At 44.9% G+C, this 21,377-nt stretch overlaps 2 protein-coding genes across 2 annotated transcripts in view; both read left to right on the forward strand.

The window, feature by feature from the left end:
* Ccdc82 (coiled-coil domain containing 82) overlaps positions 1–21,377 on the forward strand; it is a 155,716-nt gene that overhangs the window by 103,000 nt on the left and 31,339 nt on the right. The window contains exon 10 of the mRNA XM_063265043.1: positions 1–21,377. This exon is cut by the window's left edge and continues 62,131 nt beyond it; it is cut by the window's right edge and continues 31,339 nt beyond it. The gene's annotated coding sequence lies outside the window, so the exon portion shown is untranslated.
* Positions 1–21,377, forward strand: part of Maml2 (mastermind-like transcriptional coactivator 2) — a 317,444-nt gene that overhangs the window by 59,813 nt on the left and 236,254 nt on the right. The window lies entirely within an intron of this gene.

The raw sequence follows: 21,377 nt of genomic DNA on the forward strand, positions 1-21,377 counted from the left end.
GCATTAGGAAAACTGAGAATCACTGATATTCTCACACACCACCCCCATAGTACATCTTCCATTCACACTCATGCATACGTACCTTAACATACACCTGCAAATACACACAGCTACGCACACACTCACATATGTACACACACTTACACATGCACCCACATGCACAAAAACATGTACACACATGCACACTCCCCACATTGTATACACATATACATACACAGTCACACATGCACACACACATGTACATACATGCATACACCCTCACTGCACACACATACATGCATGCATATACCCTCACTGCACATACATACATGCATACACATTCACCTATGCATGTACATGTATACACACTCACACATGCACAGACATGCACACACATTCACCTATGCACACACACACACATGCACACACACATGCACGGACATTCACCTATGCATGCACACCCGCAAACACACACATGCACATGCGCACACACACATATGCATCCTCCACAAGTCTCTTCTCAACAATCACTGAGAGAGACTTTTTTGTACTATCGTGACACCAGAGAGTCTTACGATGTGACATCGCTCAGATAACTGAACCTACACCCCATCTCCCCTAACAGAGCTTTCCCCACAGCACGGCTGCTGCTTTGAGTGCGAGGCTGCACTCTGCTTCACTACACCTTAAACGTGGCTGAAATGTCGTGCTCCTCCTGTGAATAAATCATGCTCACAGCATTTATCTTTGTACTGTAACTGCACGGAGCAGGGAGTTAGCACTTCTGTTTTAAACTTGAGAAATTGGAACCCTTGTTTACAAGGTAGGAACCGGGAGAGGTAATCATGGAGATGGAGAGTCAGGCTTCTGTTTGCCCTTTCTGTCTGCTATTTTGTAACCATTTCCCAAACCACACCAACTCCATCAGGATTTTCAAAGAGATACATGTTTAAATGTGTGAGTCCATTTAACTCCAGCAATCCCAATAGGAAATTTTGTTCTACTAGAACTTGACTTGATGGATCCTGGTCTAGTGTAGCACAGCCCCAAGGCATCATTCTCGGCTTCTCTTTGAAGCAGCTCCCAGTCACTTTCTGTTTTATAAGCATTAAAAACACAGGCTATGGCTACACACAGGAAACAATTCGTGTAGCGCTCTCTCTAGGCAAAGACCATCCATACAGAGTGGGAAACACCAAGTTGAGCAGAAGCAGTGGTCTTTTCCATGGCAGTTACCACTGCATTAACTGCTCTCCCTAGAAAAGAGGAACGGACCAGGAAGCCCATGGTGGCCACTTCACTAAAATGTCCTCCTTTTCCCTTGAAGATTTGCCGAGTCTATTTCCAAAGCCATGATTCATCCCGTCTTCTCAGGCATGTGTGATGACTTGAAAGCTGATGTTCCTGCTCACCTCTGACTGGAACAGGGTAAATCTCTAACCTGCTCACCACCTAGACATTTCTCGGTCATTGCTGAGCTCTATTTCTGAAGACATATACTTTGTTGGGTGTTGGAAGTGGGCTTTTCTGTGGGCTAAGCATTAATGATACTACTCATTTTTGTGACTCTGATTCTATTAGATAGTTGACCAGACAGACGGATAGAGAATGAAAGGAAAGCATTTCTATTGATGGGTAGCATGAGGAAACACTTTTGTAGAAGAAGAATTCATGTGACAGATATGTGCAAACTAACCCAGCAGTGGCTTTTCCACACTCCTCCAGGTCCCAGCTTAGAGGAATTAAACCTGTGAGGGCACTGATGCAACCTCAGTCTTTTATCACACAGCCTGCGTGTACCAACAAGGAAGCAAGACTCTCCCCAGTGTCAGAATAAAGCTGCAAAAAGGAGGTGATATCTGGGAACTAGCTCATCGGTTACGGTGTCAGCCATTTTTGTTAAGGGACTTGAGTGTGAAAGTCGGTCTCTGCTGCATTTTTGTAACAGTATTAAGGGGGGATGCAATCTAAACACCCACTAAGTACATATTTAGGACCTCAGTCAGCATCACACGGTGGAATATTATACAACTAATAAAGGTGACAGACGGTCCAAGAAGATGGCTCAGTGGGTAAAGTGCTTACCACACAAACTTACAGTTTACTGAGGACTTACACTCCAGTTTCTGGAACCTAGATAAACCCAGACATGGTAATGTGCATCTGTACAAAACAAATAGGAAAACAAATGAAAATATTTTAAAGGAGAACTAAAACCAGGCAATGGTGATGAATACATTTACTCCCAGCACTCAGAAGGTGGAGGCAGGCAGATCTCTGAGTTCAAGGCCAGCCTGGTCTACAGAGTGAGTTCCAGGAAATATATCGGACTATTACTAGACACAGAGAAAACCAGGGGGATGGGGGGATGGAGAAAGAGAGAAGAGAGGAGAGAGAGAGAGAGAGAGAGAGAGAGAGAGAGAGAGAGAGAGAGAACTAAGAATAAATAAAATACTGAGCATTCTGAATCGAAGATAAAAGTAGGAAAATGGATGATACTATCCTACAATAAAACCGAAGTATGCTTTATAAAAATGTAAACCTGAGAATTTGACCCTGACAACAGTTCAAAAAATTCAGTAGATAAACATAGCACATGAGGTCTCATGTAGCTCAGGGAGGTTTGGTATTCTTGGAGCTGAGCATGGCACCCAACTCTTTGGTCTCAAGCACCCATGTGCTGGACTTTACTTATAAACATATGGCCCGGTCCCGCTTACGTGAAATAGTTTAACCTCCATGGTTAAAAAGTAAGTGTCCTCCTCTTGTCACAGACTTGATATTAACTCTGTGTCCTTGCTCCGTTACAAGTGTCCTGCGAGTTAGCTCATGTGGTGCTGACGAGGTCACCCACACTCTGCAAGAGCAAGAGGCTCACAGCAATTGGTCGCCTCGTTACCCAGTTTGTACAGGGCATAATCTGGCTCCCAGGTTAGCTCTCTCACTCCGGAATTTACGTCACTGTTTTCTGATTAGTCATATGGAAAACACTTCAAGAGAAAGGAAAAACAAAGGGAAGTGAACCAAGGGAAAGGAAGAATGCAAAGAAGCTCTCTCCAAACTTAGCAGCCATCTTCTTTGGGCAAGTGAAAGTAAATTGCTCCGTCATTTACATGAAATTACTGTTTGGGGCTAGGGATAAAGTTCAGGAAATATGGTTTCTCTTAATCTAATTTCACTATTTAATTATTTTTTTCAAAAATAAATATACTATCCTTCCCAAACATTTGCCAGTGGGGTGCCAATACGTGGGGAGATTCAAGGTCACAAAAGAGAGACAAACTTGTGTTGACCTCCAGACTCAGGCCTGACTGTTTCATTGCTGTGCTAAGTAATGCCACACTTTCTCTGTGCATGGGATGCCACTTCCCATTGTGACTGTCCTCTTGTTTCCATGGTAACAGCTGTTCATGTGATCAGCTTTCCACAGAAACTTTCTTCATTGAGAGAGTCAAGGAAAAAAAAAAAAACAAGTAAACCAGAGCTCCGTATCCCACAGTAAGGGATGGAGAAAGTATTTGCTGAGCAAAAAAGCAAAACAGGGATGGTCTCACTGCAACGGAATGCTGGGCAGATGTGTACTAACATTTGCACGTGCAGCCATCTCCAGGGGTCAGAGCAAACTGTCAAAACCCAGAAAGGTAGGGGTGTCCTGACTTCACTTTAGTCCCTGATTACAGGGCAAAGACAGTCATCCAAGCTGAGGGGGCTTAAACGGCTTCACTGTGCAGCTCAGGGAAGAGCAGGCGTCAGAATAATGTTAAGTAAATGAGTCTGTTTTGGAGCAAACTTTCAGCGCTGCATTCCAAAGGCATGGGGCTGTGTGTGTGAGTGTGTGTGTGTGTGTGTGTGTGTGTGTGTGTGTGTGTGTACACGCACGCGCGCCCACGAGAGCATGCGCGCGTGTGTTAAATCATTTTAAGGCCAAATGCTGGTGTTTGCTGATTTCCAGAGCCTGCTTGTGTTTCCAGCTTTTGCAAACTCTCATAGCCAAGTCCATGGTCTCTGACTCTGAGGCCTGATGCTGACATTTTACTTGGAAGATGTTTAAACACTGACTGTTGTTGTTTGGTTTTTCAGATCATAATCTGGCACACTTTCTTAAAATGTTTAAGGTTCTGGCAGTTGACCAAATAAATTTTGAAAGCTGTGTGAAAATTCTGACCAGGGTAAGGCCAGATTTTACAAAATGACAAGAGTATTGTGTCTAGCTGTGCCAGCCAATGGGTTTGATAACACATGTCAAACAGACTTAAAACACTTTTAGAGGCATCAATCCACTCAATAACTACTTATTGCGCAGGCACTGTGAACCGGACATATGAAACGGACACATTTTTTATTATTAATTTGTTGTGTGTGCTTGTGTTTGAGATAGATTTTCTCTGAGTAGCCTCGATTGGCTTTGATTGGCAGCCTTCCCTTCTCTGCCTCCAGAGCTCTGACATTACGGGCATAGGATACCATTCTTGGTTTAGAGACGTGTGTATCCATCAAACAAAAATCTATTCTTGTCTCACTTGAGTCCTGTGAGAAAAAAAAATCAAAATAAAGATCACAGGATCTCATACAGGGTCAGCTAGGCAATTGGGGAAGGTCATTGTGAAAGAGGAGGGCCTTAGAGCCCATTAAGAAGAGACATTTGATCTTGGACTTGAGGAAGGTAAGGGAGGGTGACCAACAGAAAGAGAACCCAGGCAGGCTGAGCAGCGTGTAAAGTTTCAAGACAGGAGAATTCCTGGAATGTTCTAGAGCCAAAGTGGATCCTATAGTTCTGCCTTTGCTCTTTAATCTGAATGAGGCCTAGGGTGGATTTAAGCAGCATCTGCTGGCTGAAGGATGAACGTCTAGCCATTGTTAGAAATGACTGAAGAGGAGAGAGGTCAGGGCATTAAAGGAGACCAGACAGTGTGGCACATCATGATGAGAGGTGGTGGAGTCTAGAAGAGCATGTTGGCGTGGTTTGCTGTAGTGTGGGCTAACTTAGAAACAACCGTGACTTTAATGGCTAGGTTGTGAGGCTGTAAAGTGGAACTAGCTGGCCCCACGTCTTCACTAGAGCAACTAGAAAGACTGGGCTGAGGAGGAGCTGGGGGAAAGAGTGGGGCTCACGGCTGACCCTGGTAGGCCTGGGACATCTAAGAGAAGCTGCTGGTATTTGTGTGTCTGGAAGTCAGGGAATATAGCTAGTTCACAGGGAAATCTGTCTGTCAACAGTGCCATAGGTGTGACTGAAAGCCAGCATTCTCAATGCAAAGCCTCTGAGATAGAGGGTACTCAATAGTTAGAGCTTAATAAAAAAAAAGCACGCAGAGAGGAACCCCTGCAAAAGAGACTTGGGAGGAATGGCAAGCAAAACTGAGGTTGTAACAGAAGCGGGGCCCAGCGCGTTTCAAGAAAACGTGAAGTCAATGCAGACGTTTGGCTGGGTTGTTTATTGGGAAGGCCGAAGGAAATAGTTAACCTTGGTCCCTTCGGTAGCCACTGTGCAAGTCCCTTGAAGCTGGACGGGGAGCTGAAGCAGCAGATGGAGAGTGGCAAGGCTCACGGGGATGGCAGGAGTCCCCGGAGTAGTCACAGATCCAGGCTGTAAAGACCTAAAACGAAGGCCGGTCTGTTTCACCTGCTGTGAAATTCCCAGGACAAAGACACCCAACAATGTTCTCACAATTGTCTTTTTTTCTTCTTTTTAAGTACTCCGAGTAGTTTCTGCATCTATGATTCTCTGCAGCAGTCGAGGAGGGGCAGTGGAGTGGCAGAGACAGATTGGGGAGCTGGCTTAGCAGATCTTATACTTGCTGCACAAGCATGAGGACCCGGGTTCAAATCCCCAGTGTCACGTCCATGTAAATGCTAGGTGGTTGTGGCACTCCGCCTGTGATTCCAGAGCTTGAAAATGGAAGACACAGGCAGGGAGAAAGCCATGTTCAACTGGGGACCTTGCCTCAGTGATAAGGTGGAGAGTGATGTCTGCCTCAGATCCCCATGTGCATGCACAGTCAGACATGCTTCTGCACGAGTGCACACATACCCATACACATGCAAAATAAGCAAGACAAAGAAAGCATCATCACTGTGGTCCATGAAACACATCGTGATACCACTTTCCTAGATACTCTTTAGTGTTTGGCTGGCTATCCAATCCAAATGCATTGGTATTCAAATCCAGCTCTATTTGCATACGCACGCTTCCCTCCTCTGTCTTCTTAGTTTTCAAAGGTTTGTTTCTTGGAACCCCACAAGTAGGAAATATGTTCATCTCCTTTGAAAGTTGCAGGGCTGTGGTAGGAGGGAAAAGGGAAAGTTAAATGAGATACCCACACCCCATCATAAAGCATGCGGGCATCCTGGGTCCTGACGCACAAAGATGGTGCCCTGCTGACAGTCACCACCTTCTTCCTAGAGTCACCATGGAATCCCATCTCAAACTGATTCACCAGATGCTCTTCATGTAGGAAAACTGTCACTTTGTTCTAGCCAGCCTAAGAGAACAACACGGGGGTGGGCTGAGTGGGCCCGCGCAGAGGCTGAGACGTGTAAAAGACAGCCCCACCCCCAATGCATCTTCTCCAGAGACTGGGTTTACCTCCCACCACGTTTGAGAGACAATCCCTCCATAATCAGAAGCAGCCTCAGGCCCCAGCCTAAGGTGAGACTAGCTCAAGCTAGTCACAGGGCAATGGTGCCAGGGAAGGGAAGGCTGAGCAGTCCTCTAGGTCCCCGCCATGTGTGACCTGACTGGGGTTTCTCCCTCTGGGCAGTACCAGCCAGCTAATAGTGGCCTCAAACGTGAAGGGAAGCCAGTCTTGTGTGTGTTTGGCAGAAGGTGATTACATTTCTAGCTTAAGTTTTACTTTTTGGTTGCTTCGAGGCTACTAAAGAGAGACTGCCTTTCTTTTTTTCCTGTGTGACCCCCATCCTCCTAATTAAAAACTGAGCAAGTCCACATTGCTGAAGTGGACAGGCTGTGTTTGTTTTGGCTGAATTAAGCATCTGTAATCATATATTTCCTCTCCTTTGTTTGTTAATGGGTCAATGTTAATATATGGAGCAGAAATTTTATTTAATGGAGACATGATTTTCCTAGTGTCTTAGGATTCTTTAAACCACATTCAAGAGTTTCCCCACTCTGAAGCCCTCGGCTCTGCACAAACTCCAAGCTCTGTTTCTACCAAACCACACACTTCTTACCGAGGTCCAGTAGCTGGTGCATTTGTTGCCAAATGGGCCATTTCTTACCGTTTTCCACACATGTGAGATTACACAGGAGAACCATACCTGCCACAAGCCTTTTATCCAGGTCACGACAGCCATTGGACTTGTCCCTAAGCCAGTCTGTATTCAGATGCTGTTAGTGTTAGGAACTTGTGGAATGTTTTCAGGTACTGTTCATTAATGCTCGTTGCTAAGCACATAGCCATCCTGCAGATGTCCAGCTTAGCCCTGGCAAGAGGGTCTTCCCTGGTTGCACGGGCTCTGGTCCTCATGCGTCTATGTATCTTGCCAGGAGCGTGGCTCTCTCTGTGCCTGCTTAAGCTCTGTGCAGTCTCATCCTTGGTTTATTTGGTCATTCGCTTGAAAGTTTAAGCCCCTGCCAGGAGTCATTTACAAAGAGATATTTGCTGTCTCTCCATCCCATTCTCTGACTAGCCCAACCCTCCTCCATGAAGTAAAGGGACAGATACCATCATGCAGTAAGCAGGTGACTCCAGCATGACTTGGCCTACTCTGCAGCTTGCCTACTTCTAAAGCTGTCTCTGTCTGCTGTGTCATGAGCCCTCTTGACGGTAGGTTTAAGAGCAGATAGGGCTTGAGACAGGTGTCCACCTCCCAAGGAATATCTAAGTTTGATCCCAGAACCCTGAGTCAAAAAATGCTGGCAATGGGGTGGGGTATACATTTGTAATCTCTACACTGTGAAGGAGAGGGCACAGAGATACTGGGCTCCCTGTCCTCTGACCTCCACATGCATATATATGCACACACATTCTGGAATACATACATACACATACAGCACAGAGAGAGAGAGAGAGAGAGAGAGAGAGAGAGAGAGAGAGAGAGAGAGAGAGAACTTCTTAGGTTAGTATAACAGCATAAATATTAAGTCTTGGCCCTGTGTCAGCCATTTGAAAAGGAGGCAGGGGTTGGAGAAGGCCTGTCTCTTCAAACTCCTCTCCTGAAAGAACGCAGTTCATCTAAAGCAAAAAATGGGAATTTTTTAGTGTATGAAGTATTGCAAGACCAGAGTGTTGCTTCCTGTAGCAGAAATATCAGTGGCGTATGATGTCTACTCCTGCAAATATTCAAAGTGACAATTTGTAACAATATCATACTTTTCTGTGTAGTAAGGGGTCTGCTGCCACGGTCCCTGCCATATTTCATTGGCTAGTGTAATTTGTACACTGTTGTTTACAAGCTACAAATTCAAAGTACCAGGGTGGAATGGGTGAGGAAGGATTACAAGATGGCTAAAGTAAGCTAAAAGGATGTAAACGGCTTGCGCTTGGGCACACGGTTGCAGATTGTGTTAGAACGGGCTCCTTACACACCAGTGTGCACTCCAGCCAGTGGTAGATATTGATTTGGAGATCTGTCTGCTTCCGGCTGCATGAAACAGAGTTTCCAGCTGAGTGGCTGAGTCGGGGTCTGTGTCTTGTAAAGGGTGATCTGAGAGGCCCCACACTTGCTAGCTCATCCTACTACGCCTGCAGCAGCTTTCTCTGTGAGGGAGCTTTACAAGCAAACTCTGCACTGGGCTAAGACTCAGGAGGCTCCAAACGTGGGTGAACACAAGCTGCTGTGAGCAAATGTCACACAAGAGCCCAGGCAGGAGACACCCATGGGCCCTTGGCCTCAGTTCAGATGGTGGGGGTCTCTTCTTTGAATTAATTATAATTAGCACTTATGGTAGAGAAATTTCTACAACTTTTTTTCCAGCTTTTCTTCCCAAAAGCCCCAAGAAAAATATTTCAAAATACAAAAATGTTACAGATCTTCCATGAGAGCATCAAAAAGTCTAGAAGAGACTATGCCATACACGGTCTGCACACCTATTTTTCTTAAGAAAAAGATTAAAAAATGCATTCAAATTTCTTGACTCTAACTAGGGGTGCTCTTTCAATGATGCCAGCCTCTTTGAGCACTCCATGCATCCCTATGCCCACATGAACTTTTACATGCCTGTAGAGCCAGCGCTCAGGTACAAAGGCCATTTCCCCTATGCCTAGAGCACACAGGGAAACAGCTAAGCCCACCCCACCTTGTCTTTCTTTCAGAACATTTCAGCTTTACTTCGTGGGGGGAAATGTCATCAGCTTGGGGACTGCAAGTTCTGGGCTCCTCAGTCTTTATGACAGACACCTGAATGCCCCTTACGGTACTTAGTGTGTGTGATTCATTTGTAGTTTGGTGCTTTGTAAGGTGCGTGGACGGATTCTGATTGAGAAACATTTGAGCAGTGCTGAACATATCAGCCTGATGACATAATAGTGACTAACAGTGCTGGTAAGTTGCTGGAGTTGTAATGCTGTTAACCTTCTTTTGATTCAGTGTGTTTACCCCAGTTTGTTTTATCTTGCCTTGTAAATGGCTTTGTTGGCATTGAAACATTAATAAGCGCTGTTGTCCTTTCTCACAGAGCTCACTCCTACTTGCCCCAGCCACAGGCAATGTATTCCAGACATACCAGAATTAAACGTAGGATTTTGGAGAACATTTTTATTGACTTGGAATAAAAGAAAAGCTGCATAAATCACAATTATTAAAATGTTAGGACGCCTACACACGGGGAAAGTAAGCGACTCAGATCCAATCAGAGGCATCCGTTTTGATGCCATATCTATGATGGACAAACTTTTCCTGAACTACTGGGGAGGAGTTTAAAGTAAGAGACTCTGATAATGATTTCCATCGAGCCTTTCCAAGAGAGATTAGCAGAGACATGTATGCACAGTAAACACAAATCCTTTAGTTTACTCAAAGAAGACAGGACTAAAAACAGCTGAGTTCCGAAACACACACACACACACACACACACACACACACACACACACACAAACATGAAATCATGGCACTGGCAGCCAGTATATATGAAAACTTGGTGCTCCTTGAGTAAATAAAAAACAAGGTGTTAGGGCTGCAGAAATGGATCCACAGTAAAAAGCACATCCTCTTATTTGAGATGATCCAAGTTGGGTTCCCAGCACCCATGTTGGACAGCTCACAACCACTTGCAACCCCACCTCTAGTGAATTCAACCTCCTCTTCTGGCCTCTGCAGAGGGTCCAGCTATACAGAGGTACACATAAGTGAAAAAACAGAGAGAGAGAGAGAATGAATGGAAAGGATTAAGATGGCATTCAGACACACACAGAGAACTGGGGAAATAGCATGGTCCATTAACTGTAAACACAAAGACCCGTGTTCAGTCTCTAGAGTGGACTTTTCAGTCAGGCATAGTGGATCGAGATTACAATCCCAGTCTGGGAAGAAAGAAACAAGGGGGCTTTTGGGGCTTGCTGGTCAGTCATCCTAGCCTACTAGGTAAACTTCAAGACTGTTAGACCCTGTTTCAAAACACAAGGTGGAGAACCTGATGAAAGACACTCAAGATTGTCCTGTGGCTGCTATACACACACACACACACACACACACACACACACACACACACTTACACGCATACATACACACACATAAAAATATGTTGGAACTTGAACTGTGAACAGTTAATGAATACAGTTATGACTTATAACTGTATGTGTCTTTTTCTTTATATCAATAAACCACTTGAAACAATGGATGCAGGTATGATGCTATGTGTGCGGGTATAAAATTTGAAATAAATGATGAAATTCTCTGGCACTAAATTGGCTTAACTTTCATGTGGCTATTCTCCTTCCTTCCTTCCTTCCTTCCTTCCTTCCTTCCTTCCTTCCTTCCTTTTTCACTTTTTAAGACAGAACCTTAGAATATGACCCTCTCTGGGTTTGAACTCAAGATTTAAATCAGAGTGGATTTGAACTTGTGGCACTGCCCCTGCCTTTGGCTTCCCAACCATGGAACGTTGCTTATGGATTTCAGTTTTACTGAGTTTTGCAAAGCTACCCTCTCTACAAATAATGTTTTAAAAATACTTTTTTTTCTGTTACCATTGCTCTTATTGGAGACAGGGTTTCATATTGTAGTCCCATCTGTCCTGGAATTCACTATGTAGCCAAGGCTGAATCTCAAATTCATGTCAATTCTCCTACCTCAGCCTTCCGAGTATTGAGACTATAGCTGTGAGCCACCATGCCCAGCTGGCATTTCTCATTCGAAATGATACTTCTGATGAGTTAATTTTGAATTTGCTACAAATAACAGAATAAGAATACAAACTAACAATGTTTGAGTTATACATGGGTTGCTCCTTACCCCACCACATTCCTGGAAATAGCTTACTTTTGACATTCATCTAGTAATTGAAAGTATTAAGGGCAATGTCTCCTGTCAGTATCCTGTAATTTATCTCTTGGTTTTTGAACCTCCAGGGACCACACCAGCATTCAAACAGTAGGAAGGGAGAATCTGGGATCCACACATTTGTTCCTTTTGTTGAGAAAGCTCAAGTTTTCCCAGAAGCACACCCTTCCCCAGTCAGACATGCATCTCATTGACCAAACTCTGCCACACCTCCATTCCAATAGCCAAGGAGGTTGGGAAAGGTGTTTTGGAGAAACTTATGCAAAAGAGATCATCAAAGAAGAGGCCAAGAGTGGGTGTGCTGAGACCCAGGACCCTGTGCTCTCACTGAAGTGTGACCTGAGGCCTGGCTGGGTCTCCTGTGCAAACCCAGCTGGAGGCAATCCCTGGGCCTTTTATCTTTTCAGCTAAGATCTCTCCAGGCTGCTGTTTTGCCCTCCTCTCCCTTCTTTCAACACAGAGTGACTATTTGCAGGAGATCAAACCTACCCACAGTGCTGACCCTAGGGACATGATTGGAAAATCCCTGAGATTATAGCCTTTGTTACTGAACAAGCTCACTCTTCAATGTCTGTAACCTTTTCTACCTTGCCTGAACATGACTGTGTGGTTGGGAAGATAGCTCAGCAGGTAATACAATTGGTACTCAAGTATGAGGATCAGATTTTACCTCCCCAAAACCATGTGAAAATAACTGGGCAGAGGTGACCACTTGTAACTCAGTAATAAGAGTCAAAGACAGATGTAACAACAACAACAACCGGAAATTGGTAAGCTGCAGGCCTTGCAAGAGACCTTGTTTCAATAAACAAAATAGAAGACAGTCCAGGTAGACACCTAATATCACATTCAAGCTATGACAAGCCCTTATACACATTTCAAATGTATTCCCTGCACACATGTACACCACACACAGATGGGGGTGCACACAGGAGCACACGTGTCTTCATCTTTAAAGTGTGTCAAAGTATGTCTTAATTCATAAGTCATTTTTAATCAATAACTTAAAATTACACTTATTTCTTATGTGAGAGAGGAGGTGGGCACATGCCACTGCACCTGTGTGGAAGTCAGATGACAACTTGTGATGGTCAGCTGTCTCCTCTGACATGTAGGTTCTGGGGATCAAGCTCAGGTTGCCAGGGCTGGCATTAAGCACACTTAGTCACCCAGCATGCTCACTAGCCCCCAGATAACTTTTTATATTGAACTCTAAAAGGATTGGAAACACCTTGTGTTGACCTCAAACCTGTCTTCCACAAAGACTTTTCAGGGATGGCAATACTGAGATTTTATAAAGAGATGTTGAAGCCTTTCACATAGAAGCTAGATTTGATGACTATTCCCTGACCTGAGAAGGTACGCTGGTGGTTACAGTCAAACTTTCTCCTTGAACTGGGTCTGATGTTGTGTGTGTGGAAAGACTGTATGACTCATGGCTGACTTCTGCCTGGCTTAGCATGAAGGAGCCTCTGTACTGAGACATGAAATGGATTTGCAAACAGTTGTCTTAGGTCTGCTCACTGGAGAAAAGCAAGATGCTTCCTAAGGGGAAACTCTAGACAAACAACTGCAGCTAAAGACACCATGGGCTGTAAGCACTTCCAGATGGAGACCAGTTTCCCACCCTACTCTCCACAATTCTCACTTTAAAGTGTCAGTGGGAAGGAGGCTTTGGAGAAGAGTTCCTCAGAATCCTTGGCCCGGCTTCCCACCCTAGCAAGGCTAACTAGAGTTCAAGGGGTAAACATAGTCAGAGAAATAATCTCGATCTGTTCCCTGTAGTCTATCAACACATACTCTTCAGAAGGGCTGGGGGAGACCATCTGAGGAAAAGAAGACTCAGTTGGTCTAACATTTTGAATGGGCCATTTTTTTCTTAGGAAATTAATTAGACTGCAGGTAGCCTTTAGGAAGACCTGGTGGGTAGGGAAGCTGGATAAAGGAGGAACTTCAAGACACAGCTGGAAAAAGCAAGCAGCAACTATTTGCACGACAGAGCTTCCTGCTCGGTTTCCCACTTTGGAGCTCTCTGGGAGACCTCCAGGTTTTGATTTGTTTGATATTTATGCCTAACAACAAACAAACAAAAAATTTCACCCTTTTCCCTTCTACCTGACCAGTCCTTGACTTTTATGAGTCCCTGTACAAAGGGTGTTTGAACTAAATAAGTAAATGACAAGAAACTGACATCAGGTATTTCATGCCGTTCTTTTCTTGCTAGCCCTACCTGGCCTGGCATTTTTGCTCATTGCTTTAGGCACTAGTCAGATGGCCCCTTGGTTCATGGGAGACTTAGCTGGGGTCAAGCCTGTTCACTTCCCAGGCCTCTAAGTTTGACCACTGTATTCTGTGTCTTGAATGTTTGCTCCCAAAAATTGGACTAGGCAGTGGTGGCACCTGGGGCGCTTGCTGGCAGGTGAAGGAAATTCTGTCTCTGGTGATGTGTACAGAGAATCACAACTCGGTGGCTAGTGAGGACGGTCGCATCCTTGCTTCTCTGCCTTGGGCTTCAGATAACAACAGGATGTGGCTTTTAAACACATGAAAGTTCCTTCAAGTGGCCCCTTTCAGTTTCATTCTGCTTTGGGCACTACAAAAACTAAGCCACAGTTTTCGAGTCATCTCTTTTCTCGCCATTAATATATTTTTGTTACAGTTTTAACCATGTCAGGGTGACTCTACTCACGTACCCGAGGACATGGCCACACATGTTTAATTAGTACTCTACAGGATTAAAATGAGGTGGTTATGAAGTAGGCAGATAACCATGCGCACGAAGGAAGTTTCGTTTTCTGTAAATATGAAAATTGACGGTGTTTCCCTTCATTGTGCAGTTGCTCACACGTCTGTGCTACTGTACTTTCTGGTAACCAATGATGTTAGCGACCAGGACCCAGTAGGTATCAAGGCTCACAAAGAGAATCCTGGTGAGGATACGAGATAATTAGCTCTAAATGCAGGCCCAGGTAGAGGGCTACATAAGCACTTTGGTCAGAAGCAGCAGTATGAGAGTCACGGGAACGGAAGAGACGGACGGGACTGTGATTTTGCTGTTTCCGTAGTGCCCTCTTCTCCTCATCCCCCCTCTGTTGTCTCTTGGCTCATTTGTCTGTCTCTTACTGTTCATCTAGCATGTACCTCCTTCTGCCTCCTCACTTCCTCCTTGCTTACACTCCAAGAACCCCAAGACCTGCTGTTGGGGTAGAAATCAGGTCCAGACAAAGCACACCAGGCCAACATGGTTCCATGTGGAAAGATTTAATGAGAGGACGAGACTAGGAAGAGGAGAGGAGAGGAGAGGGGAGGGGAGGGGAAGGGAGGAGTAAAGGCTGGCCGTGAGCAGGTAGAGGGAAGGGAGGAGAGGAAAGGGGAGAGAAGGGTCAAGGGGAAGAGGGGAAGAGCAAGATCAAGGGGCAAGCAGCCCCTTTTATAGTGTCAGGCATACCTGGCTGTTGCCAGGTAATCTTGGGCAGAGCATACCTGGCTATTGCCAGGTAACTGTGGGGGTGGAGCTTAGACAGAATGCTAACACCTTCCAAGAAGAAGGAAAAGAGTCATCCAGCTTGTGGGCAGAGGAATGACATAGAATTTTTTAAATTTCAAGTTTAAGGAGCTGAAGAAGTTATTGGTTAAGAGCACTTGCTGCTCCCACAGAGCACTGGAGTTCCACTCTGAGAATCCCATCAGGCAGCCTTACAACCACCTGTATATAACCTCCAGTTCCAGTGAATCGGATGCCCTCTTGGCCTCCAAACCATCCGCAAACATGAGCACAGACATAGCTGTACACGCACAAGCGTACAAATAATTTTAAATATTTAAGAGTAAATAAAAGACTTAAGTTATGAGTAGCCCTTGCATGAAAAAGGGGAGGTTCCCATTTCAGTTGACACCGTCCCAAAAAGCCAAAGGTCCCCCTCTCATTTATCTTAACAACAAAGAATTTCTCAGATGGTAGACACCGTTGTGATGATGCCTGAACAAATATCTTGAGAGAGAAGTCATCCCACATTGCACATCAAGGATTCCACTCAATGCACATTTGCTGAATGCCTGAGAGGCATCTGCCTCTTGTCTACTTGCAGAAAGCACACAGTGAACTCGCACTGTAAGCCTGAACAGTGCTTGGCAGTGAGGCTCTTAAGAGATCACCAGATTCCTCCTGGAGAATCTGCTGCCCGCTGGAGGAAAAAGAGTATAAACAGATAGACCTCAGCTGGACTCGGTGGTGCAGACTTTAATCCTAGCACACAGGAGGCAGAGGCAGGTGGGTCTCTGTTAGTTCTGGTCTGCGTAGCAAGTTCCAGGCCAGCCCAGAGCTACATAATGGGACCCTGTCTCGGCTAAAGCAAACAAAGATTACCTTCAGGGCGCTGGAAGAATGCTCCCAGTTGTAGAGAGCCGTGATATTAAGCAGTGATACAAGCCAGTTATCTCTCCCTTAAGGGAATAAAAGGCCTCCTGGAAATTTGGCGTGAAAACAAAGTTTGTATAAATTCCAAGATTCTTCTACAACTACACTGCACAATTGGAAATGTTTTCCCACAGAATGGCCTCTCAAAATGTTCAGTGTGTGACCCGGAATCAGAAAACTCTGCACCGTGTCTGTGTTTTGACAACTGGAGTTTACATTTTTCAAGGTAATCCTGCTTCTATTGCAGTTTTCCTCGTGCCGCTCATGGTTTTCTTCTTGCAATAATTTGCTGAACCTGAGTTTGACACCACCTTTGGACCAGAAGCATTCCCTTCTTTCTATGTGGTATATCCCGTCTTCTCAGGCTGCTCTGGGTTCTGCCTCCTCTTCCCGCATGTCCGTGGTGAGAACTGTAGCACATAGCATAGTCAGTGTGCACTCTCAGCTGCTCTTCCTGGGTAGTCTCAGGCGTTGGAGGACTGAGTTACTGTCAGCGTCAGCTCGCTTCGTTGGTTAGTGTACAGTGAGGAATGTCTGCCTGTCCTCATTTATTTAATACATATTTATTAGCCATCCACTCTGCACGATCAGAATCACAGCTCACATGCCTGCGGTAACACCGGGTCACATGGAAAGGCAAGCATCAAAACTTGTTTGTAACCACGATAAAGCTACAGGGGACAAATACAAGTTCCTGGGGACACGTGGCAGAAGAACCGACTGTGGATGTTAAGCAGAGGCCAGGAAAGGTTTCCTAGGGAGGTCCTAACTCGGCTGAGCTTGGAAGGGTAAGGAGAGTGTGCCTTCAGATGGGAGGCGGAACACAGCCCTGGGCCTGCAGGGAACATGAGGATGTAGGCCAGGAGGGCCTCTGCAAAGACAGCAGAGAGGGCTGAAGGGAAAGTGTGGAGTCTGTGCCTGAGCTCAGGCACCCATTTCTGACTTGCAGGCTCGATTCACAGCTCTATCTGCTTTCAAATGCGTTTTGTTTGTGTTTGTGTGCAAATAACAGAAAGTCTGTCTTATTTAGATTAGACTAGAAGGGGAAATGTATGACACAAACCAAAAAGTCCGAAACACTCTAGTGTTAGAACACATTTAGGTCAACCCAGGTCCAGCCTCAGTCTTCATTCTTTTTTTTTTTTTTTTTTTGGTTGTTTGTTTCCTTTTTTTTCGGAGCTGGGGACCGAACCCAGAGCCTTGCACTTGCTAGGCAAGTGCTCTACCACTGAGATAAATCCCCAACCCCTCAGCCTTCATTCTTTCTACTCCCCATCCCCCATCCCCCATGCCCCATGCCCCATCCCCCCCTCCCAGTCTGTGGTTTTGCCCTCCCCCTCACCCAGAAAGGGCCTGGCCCCAAGCACAGACACCCATTCAGGCAGGAGGAAGAGGGAAATGTACCATGCTCTGTCCATTTTCAGAAAAGCTCAGAGTCCCAGGAATCCCTGGTGAATATCTTCCTGTTCCTCCCTGGCCAGAACACAGGCCAAACAGCAAAGAACCGGAGAGAAGTAGCAGCAAGCAGAGAGGGGCTTTGGGGACACAAATGACATTTGACTCCGCTTTCCGGCTTCCTCACTTCACACAAGACTTTCACATCCACACGGGGAAAGCTGTGGCTCTGAGGCCCTCCACTTCTGCAGTGCTAGGCATCACTTAGCCTTCAGTCACTAGGATCTCCCACGGGAGCTACGTCTAGTCGTGAAGGTCTGGGTATCCATCCCACTCTATCCTTAACACAGTGAGACACTGGACAACTTCAGGGAGACAGCATACCCCTGTCTGTTTTAGACAGAGGCCTCAGCTTATCCTTGAAGACACATTTCCCATTTTATGCAGGAACCCTGTCTTCGCTGTCTTCGCTGTCTTCGCTCTGGGCTTCCTCTTCCTCGTGAGTCTCCTTTGGGAACCTCAGCTGTTTGGAGATGTATAAAATTAGAATCAAATGCAGGTGTTTGCATTCCTTTGATTTTGATTTTTTTTAAAGATTATTTTTTTTAACGTGGGGCAAGTCAATGCCAGAACAACAATACGACATCTGTTGGGGTTTTCAGCGCTGTTTGGCTGAGAACACAACTGTAGGTTAGGAAGGAGTTAGCCCCACAGATTTGACTGCACTTACTGACCTCCTACCCTGCTAAGAGCCATGCCTCTCCGAATGTGTCTGAAGGAACCAGTATGCATTCCTTTGCTCTCCCCCGCACCCCGAGGCCCTTCCACTTCCTTCCTATAGCTTTTTTTAGAAACAAGTGTGTTTTTCTCACGTCCGGCAACAAAGGATGTTTTGTGCTGCTACCGCAGTGGGGTGTGTGTGTGTGTGTGTGTGTGTGTGTGTGTGTGTGTCTTCAGAACTCCTTCTAGAAAGTGCTATCTGTGTCCACATAGAGTTAGTAGAATTTTATCTCCAGTGAAAGTCTCTCATGATTATTCTTGCCTTCGTGTGGCTTTGCCACAACTGAACTTTGAAATCACTTTCCTGTGGGTTTTACAGGAATCTAACTACAACCTAAATTGAAATTATCTCAGAATCCCCAGGGAAGTTTTTATCCCTTAAAAGCAATGTCTAAGAAATTCTCTCAACATGTTGCATTGATCCTAATATCCCCGGTCTGAATGTTTGCTGTTTGTTTGTTTGTTTGTTTGTTTGTTTGTTTGTTTTGAGAGAGGTGTGTGGCTCAGGCTAGCCTCAGACTTGCTAAGTTCCTAAAGATGACCTTGACCTTGACCTCTGATCCTCCTGCCTCATCTCTCTGCCATGCTCATTCTCTATGCCTTTCAAAGATTGTCATCGATCCCTTGAGTATCCTGGGTAATGAACACTATGGGTGGAGAGATCGGGACGAGCAAACCTAAGTACTAGTGACATTCACAGAGGAAAGCTGCCTGTCTCTGCACACAGCATCCTACGTAGCCATCCGGGCACCACACGGTTCCATACAACTGTAAATCAGCCAGCAATGAAACAAGATGAGGTTAACAAAACTGTTAGCCGACTGGGAGGTACACCATAGATCCAGTGGGAGGATTTACTCCTCGTTGTCAGACAATATAAGTCCTTTAAAACATAGGCTTAGGAGTCTTTTTTTTTTTTTTCTGGAAAAAATTATAAGGTCTGAACGCTAGGCCTTCTCTCTCAATGGACAAAAAGTTGGTATGAAATGAGCCTTGAAGCCTTCAGGCACATTTCAGGTTTGATGTCATGTGCTACCTTAAACATCCACCCCAACCCTGCCCAATCCAGTCAAGGTATTTGGAAGAGACAGTATTTAACTGAACACCAGTTAGCCATCCCCTTGGAGATGAGGAGGAGAGGCGGAGGAGACCTTTCACCTGCTTTTAGTAAATGACAAGACCTGAGGTCTACATATGGAAATGCCTTGTTTATGTGGATTCATAATTCCTCTTGCACTGGAGGGAAGAAAGGGGGTTTTTAATCTGAGGTCAGTTTAATTTCTAGATTCTTTGACATTTGGCATTTTAACTCAGCATAGGTCAGATGGCTTCCAATAGTTATCTTAGCATTGATTTTTTTTTTCTTTTTCTTTTTCTTTCCCCCTTAACTCTACAAATCAAAAGATTTAGAAAATCAAAACCAGCTTTTCTTGAATTGTCTCAGAAACTAAAGGAAGCTTTGGAGTGGATGTGGGTGAACTAACTGGTCAGCTCATTTCCACACACAATGCAATCTGGAACAGTATGCAAAAGCATTTCAGGGTCTCTCAGTTAAGTTTGAGAAGCTCAGTGATTAGAAAAAAATTGATATTTTAAGTTTTTCACACGTTTATTTATTTATTTATTTAGTGTGGTGTGTGCGTGCGTGTGTGTGTGTGTGTGTGTGTGTGTGTGAGAGAGAGAGAGAGAGAGAGAGACTGTAAGTTTGGCATGCATTTTGAAACCTCCCATATCCACCCCCCAGTAACATACTTTCTCCCACAAGGCCATACTCCTGGTCCTTTTAACCCTTTCAAATAATGTTACTTCCTGGTGACATTCAAATGTACGAGCCTATGCAGCCGTCCTTCTAACCACCATACTGGCTTTTATCTACCCACTAGAAAATTCTCCTATAGTCAACTTGAGCTCATTTCTGGATATATGGGCTACACAAGACTTAACAGGCAACTGCCGTTACTTGCTGAGCCTTCTCACAGCCCTGGACAGGTTACAAAAGTGGGCCGTATGTGATGTAGAAACTCAGGTTTTAATATCACTAGACTAAATTGAACCACACCTGTGCTCAAAGTATTTTGGTTTAGAGGGTTGATTTTGTTAGGTTTTGTTTTATTTCCTTTTGGTATTTTTAAATATTTTGTTTGTTTGTTTGTTTTTAGTTTGTTTTTGTTGTTGTTGTTTTCTGGTGGTTGTGGTTGCTTTTTGAGCCAGGTTCTCACTATGTGGCCCTGGATATCATAGAACTCACTATCTAGCATAGGCTAGCTTGGAACTCACAGTCATCCTCCTGCCTTAGCCTCTTGAATTGTGGAAGTATAGTCATAAACCGTCATATTCTGCTTACTAAGGGTTTGTTTGGTTTGTAGTAACAAGATTCTTTCTTTCTACCCAACTTTCTGTACCATTTCCACCCTGAGTAGGACTTTTAATACCCTCTAAGATGGCTGAGGTTTGAAGGGGATTGTTGTCACATACTCCCAGCTAGCTAATCTATGCAGCAACTCAAAGAAACAGGTAAAATGAACTGTGGCCACAGCAAGTGCTTGAAGGAAGCTCAGAAATGGAACTCTCACCCTGCTATGAAAGAATCCTGTGTACCCCTTCTATTTTTAGTCAAACAGAAAAATAATTGGGGACCCAGTTTCACTGGGCAATGTCAGCCTTGGGGTTTTTGGTAAGACCAGAGATTGGACAGACACAGCGTTTAGGTTAGGATCAGTGACTCCTGCATGTAATTTGCAAAGAATACTTTAGTGATGGTGACAGTGATTGTCTACAGCCCTGGGTTCTGTCTTGTTGTGCTTTATCCTGCCTCCAGCTCTCTGTGCCATTCCACAAGTCGGCCAGAGCCAAGTCCCAGGGGATGAAGCCAGTTAAGTCAGAACTGCTCCTTCAATATACTCCCCATAGGAGCACCTCGTTGAAGAAATCCCCCGCTGAAGATATTAAAACAAAGGGTATGAAAATCTGAAGAGGTTTCTCAGTGGTGGAATCCTTGCTGATCATCCATGAGACCTTGAGTCCAATCTCCTTCCCCACAGAAATAGTAATAACAACAGTAATAAAACTATCTTAAAAAATAGATAAGGGCATGGTGTCACATGCCAGTAACCCCAACACTCGGGAGGTCTCGGCGAGTGAGCCACCCATTCAAGTGTGATCACGAGACTCTGTCTCAAAATGGACACACATGGGTCACAGCTGAAGAAGGAAAGGTTCTATGACAGCACCAAAAACATCTCTTGGGTCTGAATGAAGAGACATGTGACTACTGTGCCGGTCCTCGGGCATCCCTTAGTGTGGATTTCTGCATAAAGACAGCCTTGCAGAGAAGTTGAACACCTGG

This window comes from Rattus norvegicus, chromosome 8, assembly GCF_036323735.1.
Source record: "Rattus norvegicus strain BN/NHsdMcwi chromosome 8, GRCr8, whole genome shotgun sequence".
NCBI lineage: Eukaryota > Metazoa > Chordata > Mammalia > Rodentia > Muridae > Rattus > Rattus norvegicus.